At 44.7% G+C, this 27,426-nt stretch overlaps 1 long non-coding RNA gene across 1 annotated transcript; it reads left to right on the top strand.

The window, feature by feature from the left end:
- Positions 1 to 27,426, top strand: LOC308458392. Its single transcript, XR_013977341.1, has 3 exons — positions 1 to 307; positions 26,292 to 26,556; positions 26,929 to 27,426. It is a non-coding gene; the product is annotated as an uncharacterized lncRNA (long non-coding RNA).

Genomic DNA, 27,426 nt, shown 5'->3' on the forward strand with positions numbered 1-27,426 from the left:
TCCATTCTTAAGGAAATCAGCCTTGAGTGCTCATTGGAAGGACAGATCGTGAAGCTGAGGCTCCAATACTTTGGCCACCTCATGAGAAGAGAAGACTCCCTGGAAAAGACCCTGATGTTGGGAAGATGGAGGGCACAAAGAGACGGGGACGACAGAGGACGAGATGGTGGGACAGTGTTCTCGAAGCTACCAGCCTGAGTTTGACCAAACTGCAGGAGGCAGTGGAAGACAGGAGTGCCCGGCGTGCTCTGGTCCAGGGGGTCACGAAGAGTCGGACACAACTAAACGACTAAACAACAACAAATGTGTGTGTGTGTGTGTGTGTGTGTGTGTGTGTAAAATCACCTATCAGAATATGGAGTGTATGATGCATATGTGTGCTGTGACGCACTGCCACTGTTGTGGTGAGATCAAACATAGGAGAAGCTTCCTGTCCTTGCACAAAGGCATGTGGCAAAGTGATTTGGAGGGGAGGGGGGGAGGGGACATCAATACAACTCCTTGCCCCTGGCTGTGGGCCTGAAAAGTCCCCTCCCTATAACCTCTCTCACATGTGCCATTATCTGCCTTCTCAGGGATGTCAACTGAAGCCTCGGAGAGCCCCATCCTTGATGGACAGCGCTGCCAATCAGCATCACGGCACCATCCTTGTCTGTGTATTATATATCCTGGCTGCTCAGTCATTTTATAACATTCACGTCTCATTTTACAGATGGGTAACTGAAGTAATAATAAAACTACCCAGACCTGATGAGTAAACTTTTGGTAAGGTAAAGGTAAAGGGACCCCTGACCATTAGGTCCAGTTGTTGCCGACTCTGGGGTTGCGGTGCTCATCTTGCTTTACTGGCCGAGGGAGCCGGCGTACAGCTTCCGGGTCATGTGGCCAGCATGACTAAGCCGCTTCTGGCGAACCAGAGCAGCGCACGGAAACGCCGTTTACCTTTCTGCTGGAGGGGTACCTATTTATCTACTTGCACTTTGATGTGCTTTCAAACTGCTAGGTTGGCAGGAACAGGGACCGAGCAACAGGAGCTCACCCCATCATGGAGATTCGAACCGCTGACCTTCTGATCGGCAAGTCCTAGACTCTGTGGTTTAACCCACAGTGCCACCCGTGTCCCAAAAACTTTTGGTAGCTGTGTACAAAAAGCAGCAGCAAGTATAGAGCTCCTTTTCAGGTGAAGAAAGGGAAATTATGCAATGCAATAAGGAGGCCAGTAAGGGATAGAAGCAGGAATGGCTTGGGAGCATGCTAAGTAGAGTTGAAACGGGCGATCTCTGCACATTTATTTAGCTGTATCATTTGCTTTATCTGAAGGGCTTAGGAAGATTAACAGCAGTTTCTCATCCAAGTCTGTGTCCAGCGCTATGAAAAGGGAGGTCACAAACTTTCTCAGCGATCTGTCATGGGGAGTTCATGGCTTGATGGGCTGGCTTGTTTCAGCTTGCAGTGTTTTTTTTTCCAACCTCATTTGTAAGTCAATGCTTATATTGGACATTTGCTATATTGCAGTTTAACTACCTAGTGACAAGCCTTGCGCAGTTTCCAAGGAATTATTTACTCTTGGCCTTTGGAGATAGAGCTGTTGTCACCGAAGGTTTTCTCAGCCAGCATCTCCTACAATCACATTAAGATAAAGCAGGGTCTTCCAAGGGAGTTTATGATGGCTGGTGTCTTTTGAAGGATAGCACTGCACTTTGGGGGGTGCTGACATTAACCATTTTCCTGATGGTTAAAGGATGCTTCCAGATGGGTGTTTATGGTGGGATGGTGCTTCTCCTCATTCATGCAAGGGGCTTTTATGCTTTGGGGTTTTTTTGCAGCATCTACATGACATTGTCAACATCAAAACAGCAGCCTATATTTCCCCCTATTTAATCCAGATTTACCATTTATCAGGGGAAATCTGATAAGTAACAAACTAAACTGTCGCCAACAAGACATTTGCAATATCTCAACAGCCCATTTACCAATTAAGCCCCAGTCTGGAAGCACTGAAAATCTACATTTACCATGATATATTATCTTGTTACAAATAGTGGTGGGTTGTTGTTGTTCTTTGTTGTTTTTTAAAGAAATGATCAATTTACCAGGATTTGGCATAGAAAGAGGTTAACAAATAACACACACACACACACACACACACACACACACATTTCATCCTGGCATTCATCACAGATTAAACAAGCCTTCCAGATTTACATTTGAATCTTTTAAACATCTGACTTCTTCTGTATTGAAGGTGCATCCTGTGAACATGCCACTAACCCATGGTAAATTTCTATGTGCCCTGGAAATCACTAGATTTCCTCCTACTGCCAAAGTAAACTGCTTTGAGGAGTGGGTTTTTGCTTTTGCAAGCTGCTTTGAGGCCTTTGGTGTGTGTTTGTGTGGTTTTTTTTTACAATCAAGCAGTATATAATTTTTATGAAATAAATGAATAACTGCCTCAGAAATTTGTTGAAAATTTCTGATTTTGAAGTGTTAGGAGAAGTGGGAAATGCAGCAAAATCTTTATTCTTCAAAGCTGGATGATCAGATATTGGTGCAATGGAGTTCATTTTGTAGGGACCAATTGTTTAGTGGGGCAGGGATGGGCAGAGACGAAGTGTCACCACTGTGTTGTAGGAATTGTGTCATTTCATGTGGTGCTATGGCAAACAGATGCAGTTTTCTCAGACACAAGCCCACCAAAGCAGATAAGAGAGAGAGAGAGAGGTAAATGATGACCCACTGTTAAGCTGCCACCTTTATTTCAAGAAATTTATTATGAAGAATCAGAATGTCACAAAACAGTGAGGAAGCTCTGGGTCCGCCAGAACTTGTCCTTAGGATGGATGTTAAGCAAAGGAGGGGCAGGAGATGAGAATAAAGCTAGCTTGGCATTGAAGCCATTGGCCAAATTGTTAATTTTTGTTGTACAGTCTTTAAAAGGGCATGGCTATGCTAGGTGCCACAAAGAGCACCTGCACGTCAGGATTTAGCATTAGGTGGGAGCTAAGAAGAAAGAAATATTGTTCTTTTAAGACAACAAAAAACAGAACCATATTTCTGCGTTTGAAGCACATTCAAATTATATTCTGTCCCTCAAAGAATTCTGGGCACTGTAGTATATCACCCACAGAGTTAGTGCTCAGAATTCTTTGAGGGAGGAAATGTGCCTCAAATGTATACCTTTTAAATGTATCATGTGTACATAGCCTTAGGAGACAAACCGCCCAGTAGTCAGACAATGATGGTTCTCGATAGCACAATGGTAGCTGTCTCCTTAGCTATTCAGATATTTCTTCCAGCATAATGTACACACTTCCCCTGCCTACTGTAAATAATAAAAGAATATCAAGCGGTAAGAAAAAGAAGAGAAAGGCAAATGGACATTTAGGGCAGATTAATGGACTAGTCTTCACCTCTTCTTCAGTTTTTACAGCAATGTCTTTTTGGAGGTTCTTTGCTGAATGAATGACGAACTTAATGCGATTGCAGATAACATAAAAGCCTGTTCAAACTTTCTACCTCTGAATCACATCAGTATGCGAGGGGGAGAATGATGTTCATAGCTGTCAACGTTTCCATTTTTTCCCTTTTTTTAAAGGGAAATTCTCTTATTCCAAATAGGATTCCTTGCATGAAAAGGGAAAAGTTGACAGCTATGATGACGTCAAGCTATCCCCATCAAATAAGCACGAGTTGGAGAGATACCTTGTAAAGAAGAGAGTCTACACAACTCATGCTGGATCTTCTCCAAATTGCACAGGGAATCTACACAAGAAGTTGTTTCCTCACTTCAGCTCATTGAGGGTGATAGAGACAGTGACAGAGAGGTGGATCCAATGTCCTTGTATGCATGTTGATTTAACTCTGAGGTTGAAAACTTAATCAAGTCTTTTATCATCTATCTATCTTTCCAGCGCTGTTTTTAGCATTTTCGCCGCCGGGATGAAAAGATCTGCCCAGCGCCCCCAAATTTAGTTTAGCCCCCAAATTAACTTTTATTATGCTTATGTCAGACACCACGCTTGCATCTTATCTCTTGTTTACGAAAGAAGGGAGGAAAAAGAAACAAACTTTTTAATTTGCTCATTTATTTACAATACACTTATACTTAAGTACACAACACCACCACACTTAAACTTATAAGTATTGTTTAGGCACCTTCTTAAGAGAAACATCAATTGTTTCAAAGGTGCTGCTGACCCTGCTGCCGCATAGCAGCTCAACACAATACGTAACATAATATTTTGATGTAAGAGTTCATTTTGCGTGCACAGCACCGTTGTGAATGACAAGTGCCACCATTGTGAATGACAAGCACCGCCGCTCGTGCGGCGTGTCTTTGGTAAATGAGCGTACAAAGCCGAAAGTCCTTCAGTGAAACAGTAGGTATACATTTCGGTAATACCTAGGTATATATGTATTTTGTTTTTCTAGCTTTATCAAAATTATTTATTATTTCATAACAGGTAGATAGTTAAGAGTTTAGGCGGCTTCAGCAGCGGGTACCTGTTGCCCCACAGAATTCGGCACTCGGGTGCCCTGCACCCCTCGCACCTCCGGGTAAAGACAGCCCTGTATCTATCTATCATCTATCTCTCTATCTATCATCTATCTCTATCTGTCTATCTAGGTTGAAGGAGGTCATGTGAGAGCATCCAGAGCAAATTAGATCCTGGAAGCAGAAAACAATAAGCCACAGATAAATTTGCAGCCTCTGCAATTAGAATCCTCGTAATACTTTCATCACAGGCAAATATGGAGAGTTGCCAAGCTTCCCAGCTGTAACTAGAGCAGGTGACATTAAACCGCTCATTGCTTCTGGCTCTCCGTGGAGCACTGACAGGTAAGCATTTGCACACTCAGCCACAGGCTCTTATGATCAGAGGGCTGCTGCTATCAACAGTGACAGCAGGCATCCAGTTTCAGAGATACAGAGCTATGTTTGGGTTGGGAAAATCCTTTAAGGTTTATGATGGTGAGTATGTCATAACATTTCTCGTTTGATGTGATGCAGTGTAAATGCTGTAATGCTCAGTACTTGACGTAATAGGTAACATATTGCCTGTCACAAACTTTTGCATTTAAGCTTACTCGTAAGGCATGCGTGTACTCCAAAATGAGATGGCTCAGAATCATGCACTAGCTCCCATGCACCCAGAAAAGGGCTTCTGAGCAAACCACCCACTTCTAACATTGATCACTCGGCAAGATCAACAACACACACATTTAAAGAAAAAAATCGAGTTAAATCTGAACTTGCATATGGTATGGATTCTGTTCTTCCTGAGTTATTTTAACTTAAAGTGGGCTTTAATGCATTCATCTGGTCATGGCTGCCACCCTGCAACCAGAAAACAAACTTTGGGTCACCAAATCCTAATGTCACAAACATACTTATGGAGTCTGAACTGGCTGTGGCCTTGGAATTAACAGTGGAGGAAGAAATGAGATTCAATTTGCATTGAAAGCCAAATCTATCCAGTTCACACTGCCTCAAACAATCTGAGAATCAAAATGCAGACATCTTTCCAAATTCACAAATCTGAATTTTGCAATGCCGGGGAGTGTACATAAAAATGGATATATTTATGAAAATAACACACGCAAATGCAATATATTATATTACATCTTATTAGTCAAAACTGCATACAAAAATGTGTTCCTTAGCTAAAATGCTGAAGAACTTTATTGAGGACCCTTTTTTAAAATTGCAAATTGCTGCAGAAATGTAGAGAGCTGAATTTAAGATTGGAAAAATGAGAATCTGAGAGAAGTGAAATCGACAGATTCTTCCATCCCATCTCTTCCCATCAAGGGAAGAGATCATGGGGGTCATCGTGAGTGAAAGCTCACTGGCATCAGGTAATGTCAATACATTGCGCCCAAACAGTGGAAGGGGCATTTTAAATTCTGTATGTGTGCCAGGGGAATAATTTATTATCCAAAAGGCAAAGGGAAGCTTGTAAAAATCTACGAGAAACAGATTGTTGCTTGCCCACTGGCACACTGATTAGATCCAGAGGAACAATAAAACAGAATGGATATACCTTAAAGCAGCCTTCTCCAATCTGATTTCCTCCAGATGTTCTGGACTACAACTCCCATCATCCTAATCATTGGCCATGCTGGCTGGGGCTGATGGGAGTTGTAGTCCACAATTCCTGGAATACATCATGAATGGGGGGGGCTGCATTGAAGGATGAGCACATGTGAAAGAAGAGCAGTACTGGAAGAAGAAGATGGGGAAATGGGGGGGGGGAAGGCCATTAAAAAAACCAACATCTGTAAACTGCATGAGCTGAAGGACCAAACAGCTGCATTAGTGTCCTGCTTTGCCCTAGAATAGATGCTGTATTTTACCAATATTTAAAAATATTGGAACCGTTTTGAACAAAAGAGCAGCCAATCTTTATTCCTATACAAACATGGTTTTTGTCAAAGAACAAAGTTAGTAGCAAACACCAGGGATTATATCAGAGTACTGACTCCGAGTGCTTCCCAATCATTGTTCCTGATGAACTAGCTGCACAAATTGCCTGCCGGGCACTCTGGTGCACAACAACAATTTTCTCTAAATTCAAATCATTTTTCCATTCTGCATCCTAACCAGCAGTGGGCAAACCAGCTTATTTGCTTGAAACAGCAGTAATAGTCCATACAAAAGGCACTTTCAGCATATTGCACATTTGGCCTGCAGGCCTGAGGTTCCTCATTCCTGCTCTAAAAATATACAGAAACATAAATATAAATGTAGAACTACTGCTGTGGAGTTGGTCTGAGAAAGCTCACCTTTGAGTACTCTGGTTATCAGTGTTTATTGTGTCAGTCTCTCACAATTCTGATCTTCCTCCATTATGAAGACATACCCTCCAACATTTCTCTGGTGAAAATAGGGACGTCCCATTCTGTAACGGTAATTTTGCTATTTATACCCCACACATCTTACTGGGTTGCCCCAGCCATAAAAAAATAGTACAGTGTTACCTCTGGTTACGAACTTAATTCGTTCTGGAGGTCCATTCTTAACCTGAAACTGTCTTAACCTGAGATACCGCTTTAGCTAATGGGGCCTCCTGCTGCCGCCGCACCGCAGGCGTGCGATTTCTGTTCTTATCCTGAGGTAAAGTTCTTAACCCGAGGTACTACTTCTGGGTTAGTGGAGTCTGTAACCCGAAGTGTTTGTAACCTGAGGTGTTTGTAACCCGAGGTACCACTGTAAAACATTAAACATTAAAAAAAAACCCACTTCCCTATACAGGATTGGCTTCAGACGGCTCGGAGGTCGGATAACTCCAAACCCTCCAATATTTCTCCAATGAAAATAGGGACATCCTAAGGAAAAGTGGGGCCATCACTTCCTGGCAAATAGAAGGGGAAGAAATGGAGGCAGTGAGAGATTTTACTTTCTTAGGCTCCATGATCACTGCAGATGGTGACAGCAGTCACGAAATTAAAAGACACCTGCTCCTTGGGAGAAAGGCGATGGCAAACCTAGACAGCATCTTAAAAAGCAGAGACATCACCTTGCCAACAAAGGTCCGTATAGTTAAAGCCATGGTTTTCCCAGTAGTGATGTATGGAAGTGAGAGCTGGACCATAAAAAAGGCTGATCGCCAAAGAATTGATGCTTTTGAATTCTGGTGCTGGAGGAGACTCTTGAGAGTCCCATGGACTGCAAGAAGATCAAACCAATCCATTCTTAAGGAAATCAGCTCTGAGTGCTCACTGGAAGGACAGATCGTGAAGCTGAGGCTCCAGTACTTTGGCCACCTCATGAGGAGAGAAGACTCCCTGGAAAAGACCCTGATGTTGGGAAAGATGGAGGGCACAAGGAGAAGGGGACGACAGAGGACGAGATGGTTGGACAGCGTTCTCGAAGCTACAAACATGAGTCTGACCAAACTGCGGGAGGCAGTGGAAGACAGAAGTGCCTGGCGTGCTCTGGTCCATGGGGTCACGAAGAGTCGGACACGACTAAACGACTAAACAACAACAAAAGGAAAAGTGGGACATTCCCAGGATCAAATCAGAAACCGGGACAGCTTCTCTAAATCGGGGACGTCCCTGGAAAATAGGGACACTTGTAGGGTCTGTGAAGAGCATTTGTGTGTCATACAGGGAAAACGTAACATGCAGTTCTTCCAAAAAAGGATAGTGGTGGCCTAAGCAGAAAGAAGGTTATGCATGGGAAGAAAAGGTTAAAAAAAAATGTTTTTCCATGTCCCCCTCCTTAAGGAATTTACCAGCATTACACTTATCCTCTCCCCAGGCATTCTTTTTTATATAAGGGTACAATAGGGTGCTTAAATTTTATTACTATGTTAGCCAAGTACTTCAGTCTATATGCCGTATGTCCCTCTAGAGGCCAGCAAAGTATCATAAAACAGCTGCGGCAAAAAAAGAAAAGAAAAAAAAGATGACTGCTGTGTAAATCCAAGACTTACTGCACTCTGTATATTGCATTACAAGCTTCCGCCAGCTTTCCAAGGTCTGCCTGGCTGTTTTATTCAGTCTGATTCACACAGCACTTACTGCTGCAATTTAAAACCATTCTGTTCCTTGCTAGGACCACAGATGTTCAAAATGCAAATATACCACTCAGTTAAGGCCTCTTGCCCTGATGTGCGTAGATGGATCTGCTGGGTTTTTCAACATGTACACAAGCACATTCCTGGGAACAAGGAAACCAAACCTTGCCGTTGCAATGTGTTTTAGTTAGAAGGATAGAGGCAGGGAAATTAGGGCCCTGTGCAAATTCCTGATTTATAGTGTCTCTGGCATGGATTGCTACCTCTACCAATATTATTTCCCTTTCTAAATAATGGATATTACATTTTATCTCCCCAATGGAATGTCTTCTAAAACACTTTGCACACGGATTCACATTACTGCTTCCAGTTGCTGTGGCTGGCAAGATGGCGACACCATGTCGGGAAGTAGCAATGGGAGGAATACTTTGAAACTTTCTGACTTGAGGTAAAAACACAGCTAGGCCATTCTTTTTCTCAATCTGGATCAAAGCTGGTTTGGGGGAAGATGCACCAAAATATCTACTATGAAAAGAACAGATTCAGGATGCGTGTGGATTGGGGCAAATGTCGTGTGTACCCAACTTCCCAAATCCGCAGTTGGAGCACACTGGTTTTAAAGTACACAGGAGTGTTTACACAACCATGTTTCTTCCAAATATAGCCTTTGCCTCTCCGAAAGGTGATGCATTGTGAGCTGGATCCATGTCTGCAATGGCTGGATTGAAACATCATTTCTGGTCTAAGAGGTGCGTCCTTCAGCAGGGAAATGCTTCTCTGGTGGTTTCTGTTATGTACTGAAGTTCTCACCCTGGGCCAGCAAGGGGGATGCTGTAGATAGTTATGCAAATAAGGGATCGAAAGTGACATTCAGTGATTGGATAGTTTTAGAAAATTGTTACAGTTACATTGTACTGGAGCTCTATATAAGCAGGCTGACTGAACCCTTCATTTCAGTTCTGTCCTGGCCTGTGAATAAACAAGAGCTGTTTGAAGAATCGCTGTGTCTTCTGATATGTTCACCCACAACTTAACAGTTTCTGAATCATGAGCAAGGCTCATATTACTCAGAATCAGCAGCCCAGACTGAGGAGGAGAAGGTGTTAAGGTAGGAAGAAGGTACAGTGGTACCTTGGTTTACAACCATAATCCATTCTGGAGGTCCGTTTGTAAACCAAAACAGGTTGTAACCCAAGGCGCGCTTTCGCCAATGGGGCCTCCAAAAAAAATTGTTCGTTATCCCCCCCAAAAAGGGGGGGTTGCAATCTAAATAAGTTTGCAAACCGGGACACACACTTCTGGGTTTGACGTGTTTGTAATCCAAGACGTATGCAAACCAAGGTACCACTGTACCTGTGACCTTCCAGATGTTGGATTCCAACTCACAATCAACCTGAGCCAATATGGCAGGTTGTCAAGGATGACAGGAGCTGTAGCTGAGCTATAACTGGAGAGCCCCTGGTTCCTCAAACCAGGCTGATTATCATGTCATTCCCTGCTCCTGTGCTGGGCCTGGGGGTAACCCGAGAACCACGGTCCAGGTCCGGTCCAGAATCCATAGGCTCCGCTAGGAGTCAGTCCGACAGGGTCAAGGCAGGACACGAGGCAGGAAACCAGGCAAGGACAGGTACAGGATATCAGGCAGGGTCTGGCATACAGCAATGTTGCTCCTGCAACCTGGGGTGGGGTCCAACAGCCTTTTATCTTTGTCGGGGTAGCGGCTGGTCCTGATCCCCCAGTGACTCACCTCCCTGTCTCGCCCAAAGGCGAGCACTCCTCCTGCGAGTACTCAGGTCTTTCCTTCTCTCATACCTTAGTCTCTGCAGCTCGGGAGATTTTGGTGGGTTACTAGACCCAGGGGCCGCCTCAGCCTCCCCTGACCCAACCGGTAGTGGAGCAGCTGTAAGTGATTGCCCAGTTGAAGGCAATGAGGTAATCCCCGCATCTGGAGCCAGGGCAGGCTCAGGCCCCTGACTCGGCCCAGCTGGTGCTTGTTGCAGGGGAACCTGTGCAGACTGGGACTCTTCAGGATCAGGCCCCAGACTTGGTTCAGATGATGCCTGAGGCAGAGGATCCAGTGCGGACTGAGACTCCTCTGGTTCTGAGTCCGAGCCTGAGTCCCAGACCATCACAGCTCCCACACAAACCAGACATAAAGCTATTAATGGTGTAGCGCATCTCATCATGAAGAAGTGGGGGGGTGGACCCAGTTTGGTGAAGCTGCTTCCTTCTTCTGTTGAGAAACATGTTTCAGTTGCTGTTCTGTCCATTTAGGACAGATTTGAAAGTTTTGGATTTCCCCCCATGGGATATATTTTATATGGATTCTTAACTAAGTAAATGACTTTTATGGGAGATGAAGAAGAATATGACTGAGTAATGTTATCAAGACTCTTTCTTGTGCAACGTTGTTGTTGTTTGCGGCTGTGAGAGAGAAATAATCTGCATGACAGCTAACCTTTCTTTCTTTCTTTCTTTCTTTCTTTCTTTCTTTCTTTCTTTCTTTCGCGACATTAAACGCTCCAGATGCAATTTTATCTCTTTGGTTTTACCATAGGGCTGAAGACCCAGTGTGGGGAGCGGGGGGGATTGCAAAGCAGAATTTTCCACACTTTTTGTAAGAAGGAGGCATTTTTCAAAGCCCTTGTAGTCATGTGGGTGGGCAAATGGATGGATAGATAGAGAGACGGAAAAAGGGAGTTTCCTTCATGGGTTTCCAATAATTGGTATGTGGTTTACATTCCATTCATCTGAAGGGCTGGGATATTAATCAGAACCAGGCATGGGCTACTAAAACTACCTCTAGCATTCGAAAACATGCGCCAGTGTGTTTTTTCACATGTGTCTTTGCCTCGACACCCACAGTCCCCTGAGAGAGCTTGTGGTCATTTACTAGCCTAAGCTCAGCTGCAGGTACTATAATAGGAACAGCCTTGGAGATCTTTTTCCAGGGAGAGGTTTTGATGATTGCTAGCTTCAGAAGTGAATTTGTTTTATAGCCGGGGAGGCCATTCTCTCTCTCTCTCTGTCTTCCTGTCAATTGGCTTAACTCAGACGCAGGAGAGATGAAGATTTTTTTGAGGGGAGAGCTCATCTGGACGGAGTCATGGAGGTCTGGCAGTTTCGTCTGGCACCTGGGAGCCGGACATTAAAGCGGCCAGGCAGTGAATAAAGCCCTGCTGCTGGCAGTGGGGTTTACTGTGTGGTTAGGAAGCGTACAAAGAATCCGTCTGGAAGTACCTCGTGGTCATACAAACTTACTTTTCAGCTCTCTCCCAGAGGAGGGCGAGGAATGTGGCATTTGGCTTCAGCGACCACTCACACAGGGAACTGGCTAATGAGAAAAGGATGGGCAAGGAGGGCTGGGATCGTGGCCTGCGATTTTTGGCTAGAGTCACTGCAGATTGCATACTGGAGGTCCGAGTTCAAATCCCAGCACCACCATGGACTTACTAAGTGGTCTTTTGTTAGGTGCTCTCTCCACTTGCAAAAAAAATGAGGGGGCATAATTATAAATGCCCTTTGCTGCCATCACAGCTGCCCTGTGTGGAAGACACTTTAAGGCTATGTATACAATGCACATTTAAACACACACACCCCTCCGAATCCTGTGAACTGTAGTTTGGGAAGGGTTAACTACAGGATATATAAAAACATAACAAAACATTAAACTTTTTTTATAAAAAAAAACAAACCCTCCCTATACTGGGCTGCCTTCTGATGGCTCAGGGGTTTAATAACTCCATACCCTCCAACATTCCTCTGATGAAAATAGGGACACCCTAAGGAAATGTGCTGGGACGCAGGTGGCGCTGTGGGTTAAACCACAGAGCCTAGGACGTGCCGATCAGAAGGTCAGCGGTTCGAATCCCCGTTACGGGGTGAGCTCCCGTTGCTCGGTCCCTGCTTCTGCCAACCTAGCAGTTCAAAAGCATGTCAAAGTGCAAGTAGATAAATAGGTACCCCTCCGGCAGGAAGGTAAACAGCGTTTCCATGCGCTGCTCTGGTTCGCCAGAAGCAGCTTAGTCATGCTGGCCACATGACCCGGAAGCTGTACGCCGGCTCCCTTGGCCAATAAAGCCAGATGAGCACCGCAACCCCAGAGTCGATCATGACTGGACCTAATGGTCAGGGGTCCCTTTACCTTTACCTTTAAGGAAAAGCGGGACGTTCCAGGATTAAATCAGAAACCGGAAAACTTGCAACACTTGGAGGGTCTGCAGGATTTTGTTAGGGGGTAGAAATGCGCTTTAAACATATGGTGTATAAGCAGCCTAACTCTCAACTAATGGAGGTCTGTCATGGGCAGTTCCTCGAGAGTACCAGACAAATTTTCTCCACATGCCACAAGGAACTCAAGAGGAGTCTGCCCAGTACTTGTAGAATTGCTGCACACAAATGGCTGACCCCACAGAGATAGCTGCCAGGTGATGTGAATTAAAGTGCCGTCCAGAAGATAGGATAGACAAGAAGGTCGCTCATCCCAGAATGAATTGTGGCCCCTTGAGCAGCCTGGAAAAAACTTCAAAACCCTCCAAGGGTAAGTCTGAAAGGGCCCAGTTCTCCCACTCCTACCAACCAACCCATCCTGTTCCCACAGTAATCCTAAACCTGTATGAATACAGTGATGCTCTAGGCCTTCAGAGCTGAAGGGTAGCACACTTTGGCTCCTGCCATTGGTCAGGCGATTTTAAGAACATAGGAAGCTGCCTTACCCCAAGTCAGGTCCCTCTAGCTTTTCCGAGTACCAGGTGACATGTTGCCATCGTGGAGTCGCGGCGCAGATAAAACAAAGGTCTAATACTAACACTAGCTGACTTGGAGAAGAAGGAGATTGCAGATTGTTTTGTTGGAAGCGGGTGCCAAACTACATGTCACATTAGGACAGGGCACCAGGGTGAGCCCACTGCATTCTGGGAAAATAAAAATGGCAACTGCCTGGCTCCAATACCAGTTTTAAAATAAAGTAAAGTAAGGCTAGTAAAGTTAAAGTACAGTGGTACCTCTGGTTATGAACTGAATTCGTTTGGGAGGTCCATTCTAACCTGAAACCGTTCTTAACCTGAGGTACCACTTTAGCTAATGGGGCCTCCTCCTGCTGCCATGCCACCACCACACGATTTCCATTCTCATCCTGAGGTAAAGTTCTTAACCCAAGATACTACTTCCGGGTTAGCGGAATCTGTAACCCGAAGTGTTTGTAACCCGAGGCACCACTGTACAATGGTACCTCGGGTTAAGTACTTAATTCGTTCCGGAGGTCCGTGCTTAACCTGAAACTGTTCTTAACCTGAAGCACTACTTTAGCTAATGGGGCCTCCTGCTGCCACCGCGCCACCAGAGCACGATTTCTGTTCTCATCCTGAAGCAAAGTTCTTAACCTGAAGCACTATTTCTGGGTTAGCGGAGTCTGTAACCTGAAGCGTATGTAACCTGAAGTGTATGTAACCTGAGGTACCACTGTATATAAAACCATTGCCTGAGATTTATTTCCTTTCAGTAAGTGCACTTATGTTGGGAGTAACTGTAACTGGTATGCAGGTAGAAAGGTAAATAGCCTGAGGAAAGCTGCATACACATCATCCATTTAAAGCGCATTTCCTCTCAAAAGAATATTGGGAATTATAGTTCCTCAAGGGTGCTGGGAGCTGTAGCTAAGTGCAGGGCAAACTACAGTTCCCAGAATTCTTTTGAGGGGCAAAATGTGTTTTAAATGTATGGTACTTACACAACCAAAGTTACAGCCTGAGCAGTCATTTAATCATTTCCCCAAGCCTTAACCCCATTTCCCTTTCTGACCATGATTTTATAGCCCCTTGTGAACATCAAGACCCTGTAATCTGGCTTTCAGACTAAAGTAGCCCCACCCTAATAAGCATTCAGGTTTGTATTTTCTTTTTCCACGGCCATATGTTGCTTTAAAGTTGTTACATTTAAGCTTTGGGGGAGGGGACACCTGAGTTAAATAAGTTCGCTTATTCACTTTTGCTGATAGTTGCAATCCGCCCACAGAGCCCTTTCAAATCTCCCCCCCCCCCCAGTGTTTTGGAAAGTGGATAAGGGGCTCATTCAGTGAGGCACAAGGTTTGCTTGAGCCCAGAATGAAGCATGCATTTCATAAAACGAGAAAATAACCTCAGACCACACACACAGTGCAATTTCTGAACTCCGGCTCACTCCTCCTTTTCCTCCCCCCCCCCCCCCACTGATCCTGCCACCCCCCCTCTCTCCTGCAAAACAAGATGATGACTGACATTCTTAAATCCTTTAAGCATCCATCTACAACTAACGGCAAAAGGAGGTTTTCAGAGCTTAGGTGGCTGATTGTTAGCAATAAGCTGATGAAAAAATGGATTACTACAGTATATGCCTGCCATGCTGAAGGGGAAATCACAGAAATCCTTTCCCCCTGACCCTTCTGCTTTTATAGGCAGGTTTTGAAGGGAAAGGGCAGCTGATATCCTTGCAGTTTTAGACAGTGCCTATTAAAGGGGAGGCTGGACACAGCAAGAGGCGCAACTTTAAAGCTAGTTTTCTTGCTGCTTGCAGAGACCATCTCTACATACAAGATGTGAAGGTTTGACCATGCTTTCCTTGAGCAATCAGTGCCTTTTTGTCCAGTAAAATGTGCTGCTTCTTTTTGATTGGTGTTGGTGTAACAGGCCATTCTCTCAAGGTATTTCTACTGTTTGTGGGGTTTTACATTTTGCAGGCACTGCTATATTTTCTACCTGGAAATCTGTGATACACACAGAGCATGGAGTCAGATACTAAGTACAGTCATACCTCGGGTTACAGACGCTTCAGGTTGCGTTTTTTCGGGTTACGGACACGCTGAAACCCGGAAGTACTGGAACGGGTTTCTTCTGGGTTTCAGCAATCACACATAAGCGCTAAATCGCGCTTTGCCCATGCACAGAAATGCCAAATAGCAACCCTCGCGTGCGCAGACGTTGCGCTGCAGGTTGCGCACGTGCCTCCCGCACAGATCACGTTCGCAACACGAGCATCCACTGTATTAAATGGGTATACCTAGCAGTTCGAAAGCACGCCAAAAAGTGCAAGTAGATAAACAGGTACTGCTCTGGCGGGAAGGTAAACGGCATTTCCGTGCACTGCTCTGGTTTCGGTGTTCCATTGCACCAGAAGCGGCTTAGTCATGCTGGCCACATGACCCGGAAAAACTGTCTGCGGACAAATGCCAGCTCCCTCAGCCTGTAAAGCGAGATGAGCGCCGTAACACCAGAGTAGACCAGGGATGAGGAACTGGTGGGTCAAATTTAGCTCGGCACCAGTCCCAATTTGATCCACTTTCCTCAAACCAGTGATTGAGCTTTTTTTTTTTTTTTTTAGTTTTTTAGTTTTGTCCAAAGTTGTTGACCTAAATCTTTAAAAAGATAGGTGGAGATACAGCTAGGTCGATTGTATGACCAAGCTCGTCGTGCAGCAGAAACCAAGATTTGAAGCCACACTTTTTGTACACCACCCTGGAACCTTTAGATAAAGTGTGACCCCTGGGCTTTCCCTTGTGGGGTGCCTCAGGGTTCTGTCCTCTCCCCCATGCTTTTTAACATCTATATGAAGCCACTGGGAGAGATCATCAGGGGGGTTGGACTGGGTGCTCATCAGTATGTGGATGATACCCAGCTCTACTTCGCTTTTAATTCAGAACCGGTGAAGGCCCTATGTGAGTGTCTGGAGGTAGTTGGAAGATGAATGGTGGCTAACAGATTGAGGTTGAATCCTGACAAGACAGAAGTACTGTTTTTGTGGGACGGGGCAGGCAGGTGTGGAGGATTCCCTGGTCCTGAACGGGGTAACTGTGACCCTGAAGGACCAGGTGCGCAGCCTGGGAGTCATTTTGGACTCACAGCTGTCCATGGAGGTGCAGGTCAATTCTGTGTCCAGGGCAGCTGTCTACCCGCTCCATCTGGTATGAAGGCTGAGACCCTATCTGCCCATGGACTGTCTCACCAGAGTGGTGCATGCTCTAGTTATCTCCCGCTTGGACTACTGTAATGCGCTCTATGTGGGGCTACCTTTGAAAATACCCAGAAACTACAACTAATCCAGAATGTGGCACCTACACTGGTGACTGGGAGTGGCCACCGAGACCATATAACACTGGTCCTGAAAAACTCCCAGTATGTTTCCAAGCACAATTGAAAGTGTATACCTGATGGAGCGTCTCCACCCCATCATTCGGCCTGGACACTGAGGCCCAGCTCCGAGGACCTTCTGACGGTTCCCTCACTGCGACAAGCGAGGTTACAGGGAACCAGGCAGAGGGCCTTCTTGGTAGTGGCACCTGCCCTGTGGAACGCCCTCCCACCAGATTTCAAAGAAATAAACAACTATCTGACTTTTAGAAGGCAGCCCTGTTTAGGGAAGTTTTAAACGTTTGATGTTTCATCGTGTTTTTAATATTTTTTTGGGAGCTACCCAGAGTGGCTGGGAAAACCCGGTCAGATGGGTGGGGTATAAATTTTATTATTATTATTATTATTATTATTATTATTATTATGGTCAAGAAATGAAATGAAATTCTGAATATTGTTCAAGGAGAAGCGGTGGAATTGGTAAAGAATTGTCTTCTGCGCTTTATACTTTTATCCAGATATGCCAGTTTATCTCATTAAATGTTCACTTGACAAATCTTTTATAATGTGGATGTGTTTTTGCTTTCAAAAGCAGAAGAAGATTATTTACATTTATTTTATTTTTTTGCGGTAGTGATGGAATACTCCTCACCCCTCACAGGCACATGATAAACAGCAACCAACATTTGTGTGAAGTGTAGAAAAACAGAACGCTGCCCTAGTATAGCTTGTATCAACTCTGAAAAGCACTTATAAAAGGTAGGATCTTTACCATATGGGGCATGTGCAGAACACATGCTAGATTCTGTGAGAGGTTTTACCCACACTTATATTGGATAGATCATCATAACTTCCTTCTCGTTTCACCACTTGTGAGTTATGTGGCTATCTGAATACAAAAGGTAGGGGGGAGTCTGCTATCAGACTACATAGTCATTTATTTAGTCCCTTTTTAAAAAACCACAGCTTTTACCCTTAGGGCAAGATACAATCAATATCTGTTGAGGAGAAAACAGAAGCAAGCAATCTTCCCTTCTGGTGGTCCCTGTTATCAGATGTAAGGGCAAACAGGTCGTCCCCACAGTAAATCTTCTCTACCTGAAAGCTGTAATTTATGTGTCTGGTGGTGTGGGTGGGTAGGTGGGGTCATATTAACATGTTACAGACCATCCTCTGCAACAGAGTAGATTGACTGAAGGGCCTTGGTAATAGCACAGTGGCAGGTTTTGCATGTAACTCTAAGCCAGGCATCCCCAAACTCAGCCCTCGAGATGTTTTGGGACTACAATTCCCATCATCCCTGACCACTGGACCTGTTAGCTAGGGATGATGGGAGTTGTAGTCCAACAGCATCTGGAGGACCGAGTTTGGGGATGATGATGATGATGATGATGATGATGATGATATTTATTTATACCCCGCCCTCCCCAGCCAAGACCGGGCTCAGGGCGGCTAACAACCAATAATAAAAACAAGTTGATTAAAATACAACTTTAAAAACAAGATTAAAATACAACATTAAAACATTAAAATGCAGTCTCTTCACAGGAGGAGAAAGGAAAAAAAGAAAGAGGGGGAGGGAATCAAATTGATTCTAAGCCAAAGGCCAGGCGGAACAACTCTGTCTTACAGGCCCTGTGGAAAGAAATCAGATCCCGCAGGGCCCTGGTCTCATGAGACAGAGCATTCCACAGGCCGGAGCCAGTGTTGAAAAGGCCCTGGCTCTGGTTGAGGCTAATCTGACTTCCTTAGGGCCCGGGACCTTTAGGGTGTTGCTATATATGGGGACCTTAAGGTCCTGCATGGGGCATACCAGGAGAGGTAGTCCTGTAGGTAAGAGGGTCCTAGGCCGTGAAGGGCTTTAAAGGTCAAAATCAGCACCTTAAATCTGACCCTGTACTCCACCGGGAGCCAGTGCAGCTGGAAAAGCACTGGGTGAACATGCTCCCATGACAGAGACCCCAGGAGGAGCCTCGCTGCAGCATTCTGCACCCGCTGGAGTTTCTGGGACAGTTTCAAGGGCAGCCCCGCATAGAGCGAATTACAGTAGACAAGCCTGGAGGTGACCGTCGCATGGATCACTGTGGACAGGTCAGGGCGGGAAAGGTAAGGGACCAACTGCTTGATGCGGCAAAGGTGGAAAAATATTGTCTTGGTTGTTGCTGTGACCTGCGCCTCCATGGAAAGGGAGGCATCAAGGATTACACCCAAACTCTTAATGGAAGGCAATGGCACTAATTGGGCCCCCGCAAGAGAAAACCTGGTTATCTCACTCCACACAAACTGCAAGCTGTAACCAAGCTTGTTCTTGGTTTTACAGCTCATGGTTTGTCTGGAGGTGAGAAACCATTAGCCCAGGTTTAGCTGGTGGGAACGTGGAAGAAGCAGGACCAGAGGAGGAGCAGGGCAGTCACAATCTCCTCTTTGGGAACTCCCCTGTTCAGGCATGGCCATGGTTTATATAGAGCAGCAGCAGGCAGAATTGCTCTATAAGACTCACTTTTTCCCTCCTAAAAAGTAAGGGAAAATGTGTGTGCGTCTTGTGGAGTGAATGCAGGCTGCGCAGCTATCCCAGAAGCCAGAACAGCAAGAGGGATTGCTGCATTCACTGCGCAGCGATCCCTATTGCTGTTCTGGCTTCTGAGATTCAGATTTTTTTTTCTTGCTTTCCTCCTCCAAAAACTAGGTGCGTCTTGTGGTCTGGTGCGTCTTATAGAGCGAAAAATACGGTAGGTTCTCAAAAGTTCTACGTGGTTCAGTGAAAGGAACACACATAAAAAAAAGGTTCTCAAAGACCAAAAGAAGGTATGGAGGAAGGACAACACTCAGTGTGAGTGGGTTTTTTTTCATTAGTGTCCTGTATTTTGAGACGGAATCCAGACAAAGGTTGTGGGGAGGGCTTCCATGCAGAAACCTTAATCCAATTTATTTTCTTTCTCATCCCTCTTTTATCAGGATGTGGGATACCACAGTGGCATTCACAACTTGCCAAATTTTACGTGTGGAGAGGGAGTTTGCTGGGGAGATGGGAGACCAGTCTTTTGGACATGAGCAAACTTATAGCAACTGCACTTGCCATACTCTTTCAGATACCTGATGAAAACTTTTATATTTCAGCAAGCTTTGCTGATTTTATGTTTTAATTGGGGGTTTTTTTAAAAAAATGTATACAGTATTTTTTTAAAAAAAAAATGTATACAGTGGTACCTCGGGTTAAAAACTTAATTTGTTCTGGAGGTCCGTTCTTAACCTGAAATTGTTCTTAACCTGAGGTACCACTTTAGCTAATGGGGCCTCCCGCTGCCGCTGCCTGATTTCTGTTCTCATCCTGAAGCAAAGTTCTTAACCTGAGGTACTATTTCTGAGTTAGCGGAGTCTGTAACCTGAAGCGTCTGTAACTCGAGGTACCACTGTACTTGTTTAGGAGTTTTGTGGGTTTTAGTAGGGCTTTATTAATGATGGAGATGGAGTTGGGTCCCTGTGTCTACCTAACCCAAGAACATAAGAGCCTACTGGATCAGGCCAATGGCCCACCTAGCCAGGATCCTGCTCCCACAGCGGCCAACCAGAAGCCTGGGGATCCTGCAAACCGGACCCGGGTGCAAGAGCACTCTCCCCTCCTGAGGTTTGTAGCAACTGGCATTTTGAAGCATTACTGCCACACACCACGGAGGCATGGTATAGCCCATCATGTCTAGTAGTCATTTATAGTCTTAAAGGTAAAGGTAAAGGGACCCCTGACCATTAGGTCCAGTCATGGCCGACTCTGGGGTTGTGGCGCTCATCTTGCTTTATTGGCCGAGGGAGTGGGCGTACAGCTTCCGGGTCATGTGGCCAGCATGACTAAGCCGCTTCTGGCGAACCAGAGCAGCGCACGGAAAAGCTGTTTACCTTCCCGCCAGAGCGGTACCTATTTATCTACTTGCACTTTGACATGCTTTCGAACTGCTAGGTTGGCAGGAGCAGGGACCGAGCAACGGGAGCTCACCCCGTCACGGGGATTTGAACCGCTGACCTTCTGATTGGCAAGCCCTAGGCTCAGTGGTTTAACCACAGTGCCACCCGCGTCCCTTATTTATAGTCTTACCCTTCATGAATTTGCCTAATCCCTTTTTCACCTCTTAGGGGTACCATATAAAAATTCCTGCTCAAGAAGCCACTTCCAAAGAGGAAATGACTTGAATCCCACAGGAATCTGGTTCTGTGCAGCCAGGGCAAATGCATCTGCTCTGCCACTTTGCATATTGCAGAGAATTTGTTGCATGCCCTCCTTTTTGGCACGTGAACACACGGTGGGGGGCGGGGAGCACAAATATATATCTTAGCATTAAGCTAGAAGAGAAATAGTAGTTTTCTAAAGGCCATTTTAAACTTAAGGCAGAAAACATCAGACCCCACAGCTAATTCTCCCCTGGCCTCCTCGCTGACCCAAGTAGGACCAATTCAGCCAGCTAGCCCTGGGGATTATCTAATGCTTATTTCCCCTAAATTGATTTTTTATTTTTGAATTTTATTGTTATTCATGTTTTTATACTGTATTTTATGCTGCTTTTATAATTAAGCCAAAGTGAGAGCATTTGGGTCAAAATTAAGGGAGAGAAGAATAACAGTGACCTCATTGTGGGAGTTTACTATAGATCCCCAAGCCAAACGGAGGACATAGATGATGCCTTCCTGGAACAGATGGCTAAGCATGCAAAAGGAAGGGAGATAGTAGTAATGGGGGACTTCAATTACCTGGATATTTGTTGGATGTTAAACTCAGCCAAGAGCATAAGGTCAAACAGATTCCTCACTGGCCTTGCAGACAACTTCATTGTCCAGAAAGTGGGAGAAGCAACAAGAGGAACAGCCATTTTAGATCTGGTCCTAACCAATGTTGATGACCTGGTTAGTGGGGTAGAAGTGGAAGGATCATTAGGCGCGAGTGATCATGCTCTTCTGAAGTTTACTATACAGCGGAAAGGAGCAGCCAAGCATACTAGGACTCAATTTCTTGACTTTAAGAAAGCCGACTTCATAAAACTTAGGGAAGTGCTGGGTGAGATCCCATGGACAGTAATACTAAAAGGAAAGGGAGTTCATGATGGCTGGGAGTTTGTTAAGAGGGAGATACTAAAAGCACAATGTCAGGCAATACCAATGAGACGGAAACATGGAAGGTGCCTAAAGAAGCCAGGGTGGCTATCTAAAGAACTTTTAACTGAGTTAAGATTAAAAAAGGATGTGTACAAAAAATGGAAAAGGGGGGAAACCACCAAAGAGGAATTCAAACAAATAGCCAGCACGTGTAGACACAAAGTCAGAAAAGCTAAAGCACAGAATGAACTCAGGCTTGCTAGAGAGGTTAAAAGCAACAAAAAAGGCTTTTATGGGTATGTTCGTAGCAAAAGGAAGAACAAAGAAACAGTGGGGTCACTCAGAGGAGAAGATGGTGAAATGCAAACAGGGGACACAGAAAGGGCTGAACTCCTCAATGCCTTCTTTGCCTCAGTCTTCTCCGATAAAGAAAACAATGCCCGACCTGAAGAATTTGGAGCAAATGATTCAGCAAAGGAAACACAGCCCAGAATAACTAAGGAGATAGTACAAGAATACTTGGCTAGTTTAGATGTATTCAAGTCTCCAGGGCCAGATGAACTGCATCCAAGAGTATTAAAAGAACTGGCAGATGTGATCTCAGAACCACTGGCAGTCATCTTTGAGAATTCCTGGAGAACAGGCGAAGTCCCGGCAGACTGGAGGAGGGCAAATGTTGTCTCTATTTTCAAAAAGGGGAAAAGAGAGGACCCAAATAATTACCGCCCAGTCAGTCTGACATCAATACCAGGGAAGATTTTGGAGCAGATCATTAAGCAAACAGTCTGTGAGCACCTAGAAAGGAATGCTGTGATCACCAATAGTCAGCATGGATTTCTGAAAAATAAGTCATGTCAGACTAACCTGATCTCGTTTTTTGACAGAATTACAAGCCTGGTAGATGAAGGGAACGCAGTGGATGTAGCCTACCTTGATTTCAGCAAGGCATTTGACAAGGTGCCCCATGATATTCTTGTAAAGAAGCTGGTAAAATGTGGTCTTGACTATGCTACCACTCAGTGGATTTGTAACTGGCTGACTGACCGAACCCAAAGGGTGCTCATCAATGGTTCCTCTTCATCCTGGAGAAGAGTGACTAGTGGGGTGCCACAGGGTTCTGTCTTGGGCCCGGTCTTATTCAACATCTTTATCAACGACTTGGATGATGGACTCAAGGGCATCCTGATCAAATTTGCAGATGACACCAAACTGGGAGGGGTGGCTAACACCCCAGAGGACAGGATCACACTTCAAAACGACCTTGACAGATTAGAGAACTGGGCCAAAACAAACAAGATGAATTTTAACAGGGAGAAATGTAAAGTATTGCACTTGGGCAAAAAAAAAGAGAGGCACAAATACAAGATGGGGGACACCTGGCTTGAGAGCAGTACATGTGAAAAGGATCTAGGAGTCTTGGTTGACCACAAACTTGACATGAGCCAACAGTGTGACGCGGCAGCTAAAAAAGCCAATGCAATTCTGGGCTGCATCAATAGGAGTATAGCATCTAGATCAAGGGAAGTAATAGTGCCACTGTATTCTGCTCTGGTCAGACCTCACCTGGAGTACTGTGTCCAGTTCTGGGCACCACAGTTCAAGAAGGACACTGACAAACTGGAACGTGTCCAGAGGAGGGCAACCAAAATGGTCAAAGGCCTGGAAACGATGCCTTATGAGGAAGGGCTAAGGGAGCTGGGCATGTTTAGCCTGGAGAAGAGGAGGTTAAGGGGTGATATGATAGCCATGTTCAAATATATAAAAGGATGTCACATAGAGGAGGGAGAAAGGTTGTTTTCTGCTGCTCCAGAGAAGCGGACACGGAGCAATGGATCCAAACTACAAGAAAGAAGATTCCACCTAAACATTAGGAAGAACTTCTTGACAGTAAGAGCTGTTCGACAGTGGAATTTGCTGCCAAGGAGTGTGGTGGAGTCTCCTTCTTTGGAGGTCTTTAAGCAGAGGCTTGACAACCATATGTCAGGAGTGCTCTGATGGTGTTTCCTGCTTGGCAGGGGGTTGGACTCGATGGCCCTTGTGGTCTCTTCCAACTCTATAATTCTATGATTCTATGATTCTATGATTCTATAAGTGTTTTTAATTAGTTGTTAGCTGCTCTGAGCCCGGTTTTTGAACCAGGAAGGGTGGGGTATAAATAAAAATGTATTATTATTATTATTATTATTATTATTATTATTAACATATCCTGGCTTTACTTGCTTGTGTAAACAGGTATGTTTTCAGCATATTGCTAGATGCACGAAATGTTGTGAAATTAGTATTTTTGAAGTTGTTTGGGGCCAACTACCTTGAACTTCGATATTTAGCAAACTAAAATGCATTATGTCTACTGCAAGGACAGAGTGAAGTTTATAGCATCTTCCCATGACCTAAAGGAGAATCTGCTACAGATAAAATTTAAGTTTATTTTCAACTGGGCAGTCCTCCAGACCACAAAACCCACCACAGTTCAGAGATTGCTTTGTTCAGTTTTCAGTGCCCAGGGTTCAGAACAATTTCCCGTTGCATAAAACAGCTTATACAGGCAAGGACACCCACAAGTCCTTTTATTAATGTAGTGTTAAATCTGAAATTTCAAAACTTTCAGGAGTCACACAAATCAAAATTGATTCACCCCCTCCCCGGAAACTATGCATCAGAAAAATCCCTCCCATAACCTGGTCCATTAATCCTTAAGCTATGCAACATAGTTTGCAGCAAACAAGACACTATGCCGCTTTTAGTACTGTACAGGCAACTCCCCATTTACGCAGGCACCACGTTTAAGTGAAATCGCATATATTTGAAATACCATTGAAGAAGCCTGCAAACACCACATTCCTCCCCCACGCCTTTTTGTGATGTTTTGGGCCACTTCCAGGTTTGGTCTGATGTGTGTATGTGCAGTTGCACAAAGATTGAGCATCCATAAATGTGGGGTTGCCCCTATAGTAATTTTGTAATCAACAAAGGACTAGTTTCTTACTAAGTGATTGTACTGCAAACAGCAATGCCTTTGGAACAAGACATTAGCAGGAGGACTTGAACATATACATTCGTACCTTGGAAGTCAAATGGAATCCGTTCGAGAGGTCCATTTGACTTCCAAAACGTTCAAAAACCAAATTGCAGCTTCTGATTGGCTGCAGGAAGTTCCTGCAGCCAATCGGAAGCCGTGGAAGCCCCGTTCAGGTTCCAAAAGCACGTTCGCAAACTGGAACAATCACGTCCAGGTTTGCAGCGTTTGGGAGCCAAAACGTCCAAGTTCCAGGGCATTTGGGATCCAAGGTATTTCCATACAATTGAACAAACTGAGGTTGTATCCTACCTGAGAGTCTACGGAAAGGATAGTCGAGGCTTTGCCAACCTAGTGTCTTCCATATGTTCTAGACTGGGGACAGCAAGGTTTATCTTGCCTGGGCCGGATCGGTCCTGCTGAGATCCGGGGACCGGATTGTGCATGCACGTGACCTGAGATTTTTGGTGTCTGCACATGTGCAGACGCGATTTCCGGCGCCGCGGAAGCGAGTCCCCATGCCGTGCTGGTTTAGCGCAGCATGCGAGTGGGCAACTCAGTTTGGGGGCAGCTCGTGGGCCAGTCAAACAACCTCTGCGGGCCGCTTTTGGCCCATGGGCCTTAGGTTGCTGACCCCTGTTCTAGACTACAGTTCCTTTTGCCTGTAGCCAGCACAGCTTATATCTGAAGAGAATCAGTCTGGCAAAGGATGTGACTGACCACCTGTTTGCAAGCTTTCACAAAAAGCTTTTTACACATCACCTTGTCTTCTGGAGACTATTCTATGGCATAGCCTAGGCTATTCTCTTCTGCACTGTCTCCTGACTAGCTGATAGAGGCCCCAGGGAATTCTTACTCTTTTTAATGGGGAAGCTGGGTGGCCTGGAGTGCAACAGGGTCATAGTTCTTTGGCAATAAACCTAAGATTTTCATTGTCTTAAATAACTTATGTGGGATGTAATGATAATCTATCCACAGTGCAGGCCATTCATAAAACTGAAAAGTGCCTCGCAGTACAAGAAATTAGCTTTCCTCAACAAATGTTTGTTTTAGCAGAACTCTATAGAGATGTTTTTCATTGAAGGGATTGTCAACAAAGGGTATTAAAAAGTTTTAAAGAAACTTAATTATGAGGTGCTCTACTCCATCTAGTTAAAGCAAACACTACTACATTATGCTTAATTATAGGCTTGCAAGCATTTTAGATTTTTATTTATTTATTGTATTTTCAACTACTTAATTCTAACTTGCCCTGTTCACCGCTATTGAAAGGGTGAATACAAGCTTTAAAAAGTAAATATAGTAACACAGAATATTAAAATCTAAAAGGCTGAGAATACTTTTGCAGGCAAAATACTGATAATGGAAGAGGCAAACGTGAGCTTCCAAATTTGCAAGGTTCTTGATTTTGGAAAAAAAAATCCAAATCTAGCTATTTTAAAAAATTGTTTCTGTTAAAGATTTTCTGGGGTTACAAAAGTACATACAGTGTCTCTGCTTTCAGTTCATAGAGTCCTTTTTACAGATCAGTTACATTCAATGTGAGACAGAAATGTTATAGACCATGGGTAGGCAACCCAAGGCCCGGGGGCGGCCTAATCACCTTCTCAATCTGGCCGGGAATCAGCATGTTTTTACATGAGTAGAATGTGTCCTTTTATTTAAAATGCATCCCTGGGTTATTTGTGGGGCATAGGAATTCGTTCATTATTATTTTTCAAAATACAGTCCGGCCCCCCACAAGGTCTGAGGGACTGGCCCCCTGCTGAAAAAGTTTGCTGACCCCTGTCTTACATAGTGCATGGGCAAGGTTACTGTTTCAGCATCACGTGGGTAGGTTCTTTAAAGGTAAAGGTAAAGGGACCCCTGACCATTAGGTCCAGTCGTGGCCGACTCTGGGGTTGCGCGCTCATCTCGCTTTATTGGCCGAGGGAGCCGGCATACAGCTTCTGGGTCATGTGGCCAGCATGACTAAGCCGCTTCTGGCGAACCAGAGCAGTGCACAGAAACGCCGTTTACCTTCCCGCCAGAGCGGTACCTATTTATCTACTTGCACTTTGATGTGCTTTCGAACTGCTAGGTTGGCAGGAGCAGGGACCGAGCAATGGGAGCTCACCCCATTATGGGGATTCGAACCGCCGACCTTCTGATCGGCAAGTCCTAGGCTCTGTGGTTTAACGCACAGCACCACCCGCGTCCCTATGAGTAGGTTCTTTATCTATTCATTTATTAGCTTTTGTTGGCAATGAGAGAGATTGGGGTGCCGAGGGCTTGCTTATTTGCCTTAGTTTTTACTACCATCTTAATTTCATCAAAAGGGACAGTACAAATCAATCCCCAAAAGGAGAATGTTCTACAAATCTACTTTGGAGGAAGTGAAGCACAGAAGAACCAATGATACATTACTGATTTTATAAATGCTCACAGCTGCACACGTGAGGTATCGTATGTAAAAGGATTTTATTTTCAGACAAAATGCTTGCAATAAATTCATCCAAGCTGAAATTTCATCATTTTTCTGGCAAAACCACTTGGCAATTCTCTTACCAATTTAGTGATGCACACTTAGCCAATTACTTATGCACTTAGCCAATTGTAATTACCGTATTTTTTGCTCTATAAGACTCACTTTTTTCCTCCTAAAAATAAGGGGAAATGTGTGTGCATCTTATGGAGCGAATGCAGGCTGCACAGCTATCACAGAAGC

The sequence above is a fragment of the Podarcis pityusensis genome (assembly GCF_964106645.2).
Source record: "Podarcis pityusensis genome assembly, chromosome: 11".
Classification (NCBI taxonomy): Eukaryota; Metazoa; Chordata; class Lepidosauria; order Squamata; family Lacertidae; genus Podarcis; species Podarcis pityusensis.